We start from the raw sequence: 11,776 nt of genomic DNA on the forward strand, positions 1-11,776 counted from the left end.
GCATTTCTGCAGCCTCATGAGGACCCTCAGCCAGCAGAGCAGCAACACTGCAAAGTGCATGAGCCCAGGCAGACCTGGTTCAAATCCCACAGTGCCAGGATTTGTGTAAACTTGAGACAGTGAACTTGAGTCACCATTGCCTCACTTACACGAAATTAGTAAAATAAGCCTATTCCTAACCCTGATTCCCACTTTCCTCTGGACTGGATAATGGACAGATATCTGAATGATGTGATGATCAAGCAGATGATGGTTGTATGCAGCCTAGTCTATAGGACATGCTCAGTCATTCCTGGTGCCTTTGCCTGTCCCCACTCAGACCGCTGAATTATATTAGAAGTGATTTCTGACAAGTAACTTATGGTCTGATTTTTAACAAGGTAAAGACTGGGAGGCTTTAATGCTGGCTACCCTAGAGAGCCTCAACCACAGGGAAGAGCTGCTAAGTGCGTGTACTGATGGCCAGTGACAGAGCCCAGGCGGTCCTGAGCATCTTACTCTGTGCCTTCGACTCTTTTCCTTGATCTGAGGAACAAAGCCTAAAGGAGACATAGAGGAGGACCAGGAGGTTAATGAATCGGTGGGCTCCAGCTCCCAAGACCTGGAAACACTAGAGATTGGTGTTAAACATCAGGTGACAGAGGTCTCAAGAGAATCTTCAGCAGAGTCTCTGCCCCCAGGGCTCACAGTGTGCAGAAAGTGCCAAGTGGTGGGAATGGACAAGCCCTGGCAGGCCAGGGACATCAATAGAAGGAATTCCACCTCGCGGCCCATCATAGACCACTCCGTGTCTCATAGCTCCTTTGTCTCCCATGGCACAGTGCTTGATGTTTACAAGTGAGCCCCATGGAAAAAAAGGGTAAATCAGTGGGAGTGAGGAGATGGGGGTGCAGGTGGGGGGCAGAGGACTAGAGCCTATGCACATAACAAAATAATTCATTTAAATGGCATAGCATTGATGAAAGTCATTAGGTAGCTGTGTGTATGTGTGTTGTGTCTGTCCTCAGTTGCCGAGGTCTCTGGGGGCAGGAATCTTGCCTCATTCCTGTCTGCAGTCCCACAGGGACTAGAACATATTAAGTATAAAAATCAGTATTTTGAAAGAATATGTGAATGAACAAATTAAAGAAGCTCCTAGAGTCAATGTGTGGGCTGTGTCCAAGTGATTAGCCTCTTGAAAGAGGTCAGAGACCCAGCAAATGTGGAGAAAAGCAACAGGGAGGCCTCTCCTTTGGCCCTCTGGTTACTATACCTGACTCCAGTCTCTCTCCTCCTGGTCTTTTCTGCCCACCACTTTCCAGGACTCGTCTGTCTGCAACACTGCTTGATCCTGAATCTCCCTGCCTGAGTGCCTTCTATGGTACCCTATTGCTCTCAGCATCAAAATCCTCTCATGACTTTTAAGCCTTTGCATTCTCCACCCACAAACCTCTCCTTGCCGTTCACTGGCCACTCGTTCCAGCCAGCTGCTCCCACTGACCACCATCACTCCTGCTCCCCGCTCCTTGTTTCCTGACCAAACCCAAACAGTCTCCAGGGATCAAGACCCATCTAATAGCTCCAGCTGTTAAGGACCTGTTTTGAAACCTCCAGGCTTCCAATTCGGGCCATGCCATTTAGCAAGGTCAGATTGCAGGTCCTTATTCCCTGGGTTAATCCTGTCTCACCAATGAGACTATTAATTCCAAGAGGAGAAGGAAGCATGTCTACTCTGACCCCACTACCCAGCTTGCAACTGGCTGATAAATCAATTATTACAAATTATTGTAATTATAATTGTAATGATTATACTTGTATATTGTATAATTGTATATATAATTGTAATAATAAGTATATAATTGTAATAAATTATAATTACAATAAAGTATTATAATAATTATAATACATTATTGTAAAATAATATATTAAAGTCAATTTTAAAAGCCCTTCTGGGCTTCAGGCACAGGGATGGTGAAGACTGGGTAACATATCTGAATGTGATGATTAAGCGGGATGATGGGTGTGGCCTGTCCTGAGGAGGGAGACAGGGACCCCATCAGCCAATAGTGATGCAGAGTGGTCAGTGCTCAGGTGGAGTTGGACGTCGGGGAGACACCAAGCTCACTCCACAAAACTTGCAAAGCCTGGTTTTCCCAAGGAGGTGATGGCCGAGGAAACCCCTCCCTCCCTGACCCAGATCAAACCAAAACTCACCTTTCTCCATCCCACTGGGTTCATGATTCTCATCTCCCCGATAGATTTGGCCAGGTTACTTACATCTCTGGGCCTCTATAACCTCATTTGTAAAATAATTTTAACAAACCTAATCCTGATCCTAATCCAGTCTCTAACCTTAATGGGATGATGAACTGCTAGCAGGACTATGGGATGTTTAAGCTGGATAAAGCCTATCCTACATGCAGGACATAAGAAGTGTCCATCATTATTGGTTCCTTTGCCCTTCCCTGCTCTGACCACAGACCTTAAGTTTGGGGACCCAGGCTTATCTTGGAGCTCAGTGTTATTGTTAGTTGAACTTGTCCTGAGAGCAGTTAGCAGTTTCTCAGCTAAGCAGATACTTAAATATATGGAGGTCTACCTCTAATTTACCTGATGAGAAACCTCTTCAGCAGACTGTAATGCCTGAGAATCTCCAGAAAGGAGATTTCAGGCACACCTGCAGAAGTGTCAGGGACTTGATGTAAGTATGTCTAATCCTCCTAAAAGTCATGAAAGTGGTTATTGCCCCTATTTAACAGATAAGAAAACTGCAGTTTCTAGAGGTCAAGTGTCTCAAGACCTCACAACAAGTCAGTGGAAGAGCTGGGGTTTCAGTTTCTCTCCGACTGCAGGAAAACTCCAGTGGAGTCACTCTTCTAGCCAGGATCATTTAGGAGTAAGGGGAGGGCAGTGGACTGATGAGGACCTTTTAGTGACTCTTAGGTCATATTCAGGGAGGCATCAATTCTGTCATTTCGCTGCTTTCTTGTAAGAATTTAGGTAAATTACCTTTCTCCTCTGTGGACCTCAGGCTGGTTTATCTTTTAAAGTCCTAACTTTTTATGGCTAAGATAGACCTAGATGGGAAGGAGTTTGAGGCAAGAAGGGGCAATTTCAGATAAATGATCTCCCTATCAGCACCAACCTTATAGGAGTCTCCATGGATTCAGCTAGTTTGAATACAAATCACATTTCTCACTTCCAGAACCAGTTTCCCTAAAGCCATCATCCAAGTCAAACCCTGAGCCCTACTTCCTGCCTTTGCAATCCATGCCTTCGTGAATCACCAGTGCTCCCCGAGTTCTTCTGCTCGTTAGCTGGTCAGACCCCACTGCCTGCCCGCCCCAAGGACCATCATCAGCATTGAGAAGGAATCCAAAAAAGAGCAGTATGGCATGTTAGCACTGGGAGGCACTCAGAGACCACCTACGGTCCCCTCCTTTTACAGGTGAGGAGACAGGCCTTGCAGGAGCTAAGAGACTCCCCACAGCTCCACAAATACCAGCTGCGAAGCCGCCCACACACGTGCTCCTAGGCTCTTACTGTCTGACGGTGGATCACGACTCCATGGAAATTAGATGGATCAGCAGGCAGTGGCAATTGAATGTAGTGGGCTACAGGCGTGGGGGCTGTCAGGAAAAACAGTGCTCAGAGTGATCAAAAAATGTTTCCTGAAATAAATGTGTGGTGAAGCCGGCATTGAAGAATGTAAAGAACATGGAGAACTTTGCTTGAAGACTTTGAAGCAGAAATACGTCTCAGAAATTGTGGCACAGAACATTGTTTGTGGCTAGTTGTCTATGCCAATATCTGATCTCCCTTTCTTCCTCAAAAATAGATTTCCTGATTTTTCGCCACTAGGTACATGAATACCCAGAGTAAGAACAACATTTCCCAGCCTCCTTTGCAGCCAGGTATGGCTAAATGACTATGTTTTGGCCAATGAGATTTAAGATGAAAGTGCTGAGTGCAACTCCCAGGAAGCTTCTGTAAAGAAATGAGCATGCCCTTCTCACTTCCTTTATTTTTTCACCACTGGAATGCAGATGTGATGAATGGACCCTCAGCAGACACCCCAGGCCATGAGGCAGCATGTTAAGGCTGGCAGAGCTGCAACATAGCATGCTCTTGTCAAAATAACACTAGTTTGGGATGGCCTACTACCAGCTTCTTTACATTAGAGGTATGAACTTCTGACTTAAGTCACTTATAGCTGTCTTTTTCCCCCAAACTGAACCTAATTCTAGCTAATTCAGAGATAGAAAAGAAATAAATTCAGAAACCCCTAGGAAAATCCAGAAACCTGAAAGAGAAGCTGGTCTTGCAGGGAGTTGAAGTGAATGGAGAAGAATCACTGACATTCTGGTGGATTTGGTGGATGTTTTAAGAGATTTGTTGTATTAGTCTGTTTTCACACTGCTGATAAAGACATACCCATGACGGGGCAATTCACAAAATAAAACAGTGTATTGGACTTACAGTTTGGCATGGCTGAGGAGGCCTCACAATTATGGCAGAAGGCAAGGAAGAACAAATCATTTCTTAGGCGGATGGCAGCAGGCAAAGAAAGCTTGCACAGAGACACTCCCGTTCTTAAACCCATCAGATCTCGTGAGATCCATTCACTATCACAAGAACAGCATTGAAAAGACCTGCCTCCATGATTCAATCATCTCCCACGAGGTACCTCCCACAACACGTGGGAGTTATAAGAGCTACAAGATGAGATTTGGGTGGGGAGACAAAGCCAAACCATATCACCAGTGGTTCGCACATTTGAGTGTGCATCAGCATCACCTGGAGAGTCTTTTCAAACACAGACTGCTGGGCCCCAACCCCAGAGTCTCTGATTCCACTAGCTTGTGGTGGGCCCTGAAAATGTGCATTTGTAATGAGTTAGTAGGTTGCTGATGCTGCTGGTTCAGGGGACCAAACTTGAAGAACCATTGTTCTAGGCTCTTCAAAGACACTTACCCCAACTCAGTTTTCTTGCGTGAGCCTCAGCTTTGTGGCTCTAACAAGGAGATATGATTTTCAGCTGCTTTCAAAGACCAGGGAATGTGGGGAGGCGGGAAGGGTCTGAACAACAGCTTGGGCAAGCTGAGCATCCAGCAAAGAGAAGATTTGTGATGCAAATGATTTACTGGTGTTCAGCTGGGAGCAGAAGGGATTTCAATATGGTGAGCCAAATCGAATTCATTACCTGACAATTAGCTCTAAATTAATGCAAGACTGTGCCGTCTGAATGTGCTATAAGGGAGAAGGTCCCTGACAGCTTGAGATGGGCAGGATCTGAGACATCAGTCTTGGCTGGATTCAGAGAGAGCTTTTTTGCAGCTTGCCTGTGTACTCTGAGCTCAGAGAATGGCCAACACCCCACTCAGACGCCCTTTCCAATTGCACTCCCTCTAGGTTTAGTCCTCATTAACCCAGCCATATCCCATCCAGGATGGACTTGGTCTCCTCTGCCCTGACACCTCCAGGTTTGTTTCTCAAGAGACTGCCTTTTGCTTGCACACGGGCTGGCTGCTAATTCTCTTACAGTGAGATGCTGTAGAATGAAACTCATTATGTTTTATAGGAGCAAACTGTTAGCATTGTGTGAGTATATTTGACCTCCTCAAGTGGCAGTTGTAAATCCCTGGAGGATAGAAATTATTTTCCTTCTTTCTTTAGTTAATTATCTCCCCTACTTTTTCTCTCCCCTCCCTTTCCCCTACCTTCCTCCATCACTTTCCCACAGGGCTTCTGATGTAGTACACACAGGAGTATGACCGTAATGAATGATGACCTGCAGTTTGAGCATCCTTGGGACTTCATTTATTTATTCATTAAACATTATGTGCCAGGATACAGGTCATCATGGCCTCTGTCCACATAAAATTCATAGGCTAGTCTAAGAGACAGGCAACTAAGGAGTTAAAATCAGACCTTAGGGTCCTAGGGCATGTATGTGGAGTAGGGGCACAGGGCACTTTGCAGAGAATCCTCTAAGCATTCTAGCTGGCCGTGTGGATCTTCTTTCCCCTTCCCAGGACAAGCCTCAGGGCTGCCAGCTGCCTACAGCTCCCACCCTCTGCTGAGGATGCAAAGACGTCGCTGTCTGGGGTTGGCTCTGAAACATCAAGGTAAGGAAGGCAAAGAAATGATGGGGAACAGGAGGACCACAGGGGCTAGATCTGCCCCTTCTCCCTTAAATATCCTGCAGCCCAAATACCCCTCAAAGCCCCTTCCAGTGGGAATCTTTCCTTCCCCAATACCACCTTCTAGCAAGTTCAATAACCTCATATTTACATCCTTGATAAAACTCTTTTAAAGTCTGTTGACAGTTTCCCTTGGTTCAGACAAATGGCCCCCAGTTTTTTCTCTTCTCGTTTGACATTGTTGAACTGTCACGCAGAGGGAAGACAGCCAAGTCCGTTTCCACCCATTGGTCAGATTCTCTCAAAAATAATTAGATTATTTGTGGAATGAATCTGCATTTTAAAAAATTAAGAGATACCGGCCGGGCGCGGTGGCTCAAGCCTGTAATCCCAGCACTTTGGGAGGCTGAGACGGGCGGATCAGGAGGTCAGGAGATCGAGACCATCCTGGCTAACACGGTGAAACCCCGTCTCTACTAAAAATACAAAAAACTAGCCGGGCGTGGTGGTGAGCGCCTGTAGTCCCAGCTACTCTGGAGGCTGAGGCAGGAAAATGGCATAAACCTGGGAGGCGGAGCTTGCAGTGAGCTGAGATCCAGCCACTGCACTCCAGCCGGGGTGACAGAGCAAGACTCCATCTCAAAAAAAAAAAAAAAAAAAAAAAAATTAAGAGATACCAAATGACATTTGCATAGTGCTTTACAAAATGCTGTAGCTTTCACCTTTTATTTGGTTTCCCTGATCATTCTTGGAATTCCCCCCAATTTTACAGAAGAGCAGTAAATGTCATGGACCAAGGCCTGAGCTCTGGCCTTTGGCTCCACAGTCCGGTGCTCTTCCCAGTAGACCCTCCCTCCTTACTAGGTGCAGCAGATAATGTCCACATGACACAGGCTCAAAAAAATGTGTATGTGCATGTGTGTCTGCATGTCAGCCTCAACCTTCCACCCACCTTCTCCACCACTGCCATCACACCTGCCATTCCTGGGTCAGAGTTGCCAAGGAGAATTAAAACGTTATGCTCAGGGGTTTGTCTGTATCAGCCAGAGTTCCCCAGAGAAACAGAACCAGCAGGAGTGGTGTGTGTGTGTGTGTGTGTGTGTGTGTGTGTGTGTGTGTAAAATATTTACTTTTTATTTATTTTGAGGAATTGGTTTATGTGATTTTAGAGTTGGCAAGTATGAAATCTGCAGGGCAGGCTGGAAACTCAGGCAGGAATTCATGCTGCAGTCTTGAGGCAGAATTTCTTCTTTCCTGGAAAAACTTTAGTTTTTGCTCTTAAAGCCTTCAACCAATTGGATCAGGCCCACCACATGATAGAGGGCAATCTCCATCAGTTGAAGTGAGCTGACAGTAGATGTTAACCACATCTACGAAACACCATGGTTAGTGTCTAATATTGCAACCTTACCAAGCTGACACATACAGATGACCATCCCATCATGTCCAGTTGCTGGTGATACCAGCTAGAAGGCATGAGGCAGAAGAGTTTGGGGTAGACAGAAGTATCCCTTCTAATCAGAAACCCAGAGATAGGATGCCAGGAAAGGGAGCATTCCCCACATGAGACTCAGGGAAAGGGTGACTACTTCGGTCCCATCCTGCCAGGAATTTGAGAGGTGCATTCCTGCCAGAGAGGGAGTCTGAATAAAACTCCTCTACCCAGAGCACAGGCCCTGCACCCTCCCACGGCAGCTTCTGTGGCGTGCATTCCGACCAGCTCTGCTCAAAGACTTCTGTGCTAGGAAGAAGGTGGGGTCACATCATGGCATCAGGATTCAAACACCATCAGGAGCCAGGGATGGGATACGTGAAGGGCTGGGAGCTGTGGCCAGAGGCAAACTGGACGGGGACACTTTGTCCACAAGCACCTGACAGTCATCTTTGAAATCACAGCAGGAACAAGGCGCCTCAGAGAGCTGGGCGTCACCAGTCTGCCACCTTACTCGGAGGTAATGAAGGCCGCAGCCTGAGAGCCACAAGTGCTGAGTCAGAGTCCGTGGAGAGATTCTGCAGATACAAAGAAAATGGGAAAAATACCTGATACCAACTAGGCTCAAAGACCCCAACACCTGCTCTCCGTCTACAGCCCCTCTCAAATCCTGAAGCACTAATGAGCTCAGTCCTCACACTAATCCTCACCCTCCTGGAAAACAGTAACCCCAGGATTGATTTTTCCTGATTAAATTATTTCGTAAGTTTGATAAATAACACCTGCCCTATTCTATGGCTTTCCTCTGACTCTGTTTATTAAACAACGCTTGAGATTTTTCTTCTTGCATGATAGGTACTAAAGGCACAAAATTCAAACTCATCATATCGAGGGGAGGGCTCCAGCCATCCGTGGCTTTGCACCAGGCAGTGAGTGACGTTTTATTTGCCAAGGGCTGAGCAAGGCCAGGAACTGAGGCAGCACAGCTTTAATGGAAAGAGGTTTGGTTCTGGAGTCACACCTGGGAGTCATCCTGGTGCAACCTCAGCCCCTGTGTGACCTTTGACAAGGACTTAACCTTCATAAGCCTCAGCATGAAAATCGTCTGAAAACAGGGTTTTCCCATCCATAAAATGAGAATTGTTGAGGCATCCATAGTATGGAAAAGAACCTTTGAAAGTGTAAAGTGCACATGAACACAGGAGTTAACCCACTCTCCAACCTGTTTATAAATCCCTCCTGAGCCTTGTCACCCACACCACCTCAGGCAGTCCCTGCTTTGGGACTAGCGTGGGTTACTGGTGCTGTGTCATACACCACCACAAATGCATCAGCTTTTTTTTTATTTTGGAGGTGGAGCCTTGCTATGTCGCCCAGGCTGGAGTGCAGTGGCATTATCTTGGCTCACTGCAACCTCCACCTCCCCTGTTCAAGCAATTCTCCTGCCTTGGCTCTCAAGTAGCTGCGATTGCAGGTGCCTGCCACCTGGTTGATTTTTGTATTTTTAGTAAAGACGAAGTTTCTCCATGTTGGCCAGGTGGTCTCGAAGTCCTGACCTCAGGTGATTCGCCCTCCTCAACCTCCCAAAGTGCTGGGATTACAGGCATGAGCCACCATGCCCAGCCATGCATCAGCATTTTAAACAACCTTTTTTTATGCTCAAGGATTCTGCTGGTCAAGAATTTGAACAAGGTGTATTAGTCTGTTTTCACACTGCTAGAAAGAAATATCCAAGACTGAGTAATCTATGAAGGAAAGAAGTTTAATTAACTCACAATTCTGCATGGCTGGGAAGGCCTCAGGAAACTTACAATCATGGCAGAAGGTGAAGGAGAAGCAAGTACTTTCTTCACAAGGTGGCAGGAAAAGGAGAGAGTGAAGGAGGAACTGCCAAACACTTAATAAAGCCATCAGATCTCATAAGAACTCACTCATGATCATAAGAATAGCATGAGGGAAATCACCCCCATGATCCAATCACCTCCCACCAGGTCCCTCCTTTAACACATGGGGATTACAATCAGAGATGCAATTTGAGTGGGGACGCAGAGCCAAACCGTATCACAGGATGAGGCAAGAATTGCTTCTCTCTGCTCCACAATGTCTGAGGGCTCAGATGGAAAGAGTCAAAGGCTGGGGTGACTCAGTGACTACCTACTGGAATCATCCAAAGACCTATTCATTGACACACCTGGCTGTTGGCTGAGGCATCACCTGGGGCTGTTGGCTACAACACCTCCACATGGCCTCTCCACATGATTGCTTGGGCTTCCTCATAACATGGTGGCTGGATTCCAAGAACAAGTGTCCCAACAGAGCCAAGTGGAAAATGTATTGCCGTTTATTTATTTATGTATCTATTTATTTATTTATTTATTGAGATGGAGCTTTGCTCTTGTTGCCCAGGCTGGAGTGCAATGGCATGATCTCAGCTCACAGCAACTTCCGCCTCCCGGGTTCAAGTGATTCTCTTGTCTCAGCCTCCTGAGTGGCTGGGATTACAGGCATGTGCCACCACACCCGGCTAATTTTGTATTTTGAGTAGAGACAGGGTTTCTCCCTGTCTTGAACTCCCAACCTCAGGTGATCCACCTGTCTCAGCCTCCCAAAGTGCTGGGATTACAGGCATGAGCCATCATGCCCAGCCTAATGTATTGCCTTTTATGACCTAGTCTCTGAAGTCCCATAGCATCACTTCAGCTATAACTGCATATCCACTCAGATTCATGGGGAAGAAATACAGGTCCTACCTCTAGATGGAAAGTCCCACTGTAAGAATAACATGTGGGATGGAAGATAGTGTTGCAGTCATTTTTGGAAAATTCAATCTGCCATCAGGTCTGAGTCATTAAATGAATGAACAAGCTGGCAAGTTAGAATTTTGAACCAGGAATGGAACTTGGCGGATGTTGTCTCCCCCTATTTCTGGTCATTTCTGGCTCCAGATGCCCACTGAGATCAGCACAAGTTGTACCCATATCAGGAAATCTGACCGAGGCAAAGTTCAAACCACCAAGTCTTCTAAGGAAAGAGAAGGACAGACTGCCCTTTCCTCCCACTCCTGACCTCCCTGCCTCCTTGGAGACCTAAGCTTGTCTCAGTATTTATGTCTCCCCATTTTCCAGAATGATTCCCGCCTCCCATCCTATGGGCAGTGCTCCCCAGGGTCTGCAGCTCTGGGGTGTTTGTAGCACACCCTGCTACTTGGGAACTTACTGCAAATGCAGAATCTCCACCCCACCCTAGACCTACAGAACCTGCATTTGAACAAGATCCACAAGTACTTCTTATGCTTACTGAAGTCGCTGCAGCACCAGAGTAGGGGAAAGAGAACCTGGTTTGAAAGCTGTCACTGGGCTTCAATTCTAATTCTAGCTTTGCCCACTTATTAGCTGGACAAAACCATGCAAGTTATTTAACCTCTCTGGGCCTCAGTTTCCATAATATGTAAATTTGGTATGATGACAGCTGTCTCAGTGTATGTGTATGTGTGTTTGAGAGAGAGACAGAGACAGAAACAGAGAGAGACAGAGAGAGAGGGAGGGATTTTTCCTCCCAAGGCAGAGAACCAACACGTTTCAACTCTAAAGGCCAGGCACCACTGTCAGCCCCACGCTGCAGGGTGGAGATCTCTCCCACAGCCTCTTCCTGCTGTGGGGTCCATCAGGAGGCTGTGGTGGTCCGTGAAAATGGTGAGCAGCTAGTGCTGCAGGGAGACAGCAAGGCAAACCTTTCCTCTGGAGTGGCCAAAGCGGGAGGCTCAGGGAGTCCCCTCCCAGGAGAGAGCTGTCTCTCTGAAACGCAAGGGGGTCTTAGGAAGCCTGCTCGCCTTTGGAGATGTTATTATTTCTAACAGAGACTGTTTATCACCCACTTACAGGAGTTTTGACTGGGGCTTTTTGTCACCCTTTAGACTCTGGAAATTAGGTCAGTCCCCTCCAGAATTTACTTGAGCCGGGAAACCTGACTTGTGGGGGCAGCAAAGGGGCCCCACCAGCGGGCTTAGGCAGGATTCACAGAACCACAGTCCTTGTGTCCAGGGCAGTCACAGAGGTCACCTCAGCTCTCCCTGCCATGACAACAGCCACTGATGCCAAGGCCTGCCGGGCTCCAGGTGTGTCTGTGGGGATGGGGGAGGGCCTTAAGTAAAAATCATACATCAGTATCATCCTGGAAAGCAGGAGGAGGACAGGGAGAAATGTTAACAGGATCGTTAAATATT

This window comes from Rhinopithecus roxellana, chromosome 6 (genome assembly GCF_007565055.1).
Source record: "Rhinopithecus roxellana isolate Shanxi Qingling chromosome 6, ASM756505v1, whole genome shotgun sequence".
In the NCBI taxonomy this organism is placed as follows: domain Eukaryota; kingdom Metazoa; phylum Chordata; class Mammalia; order Primates; family Cercopithecidae; genus Rhinopithecus; species Rhinopithecus roxellana.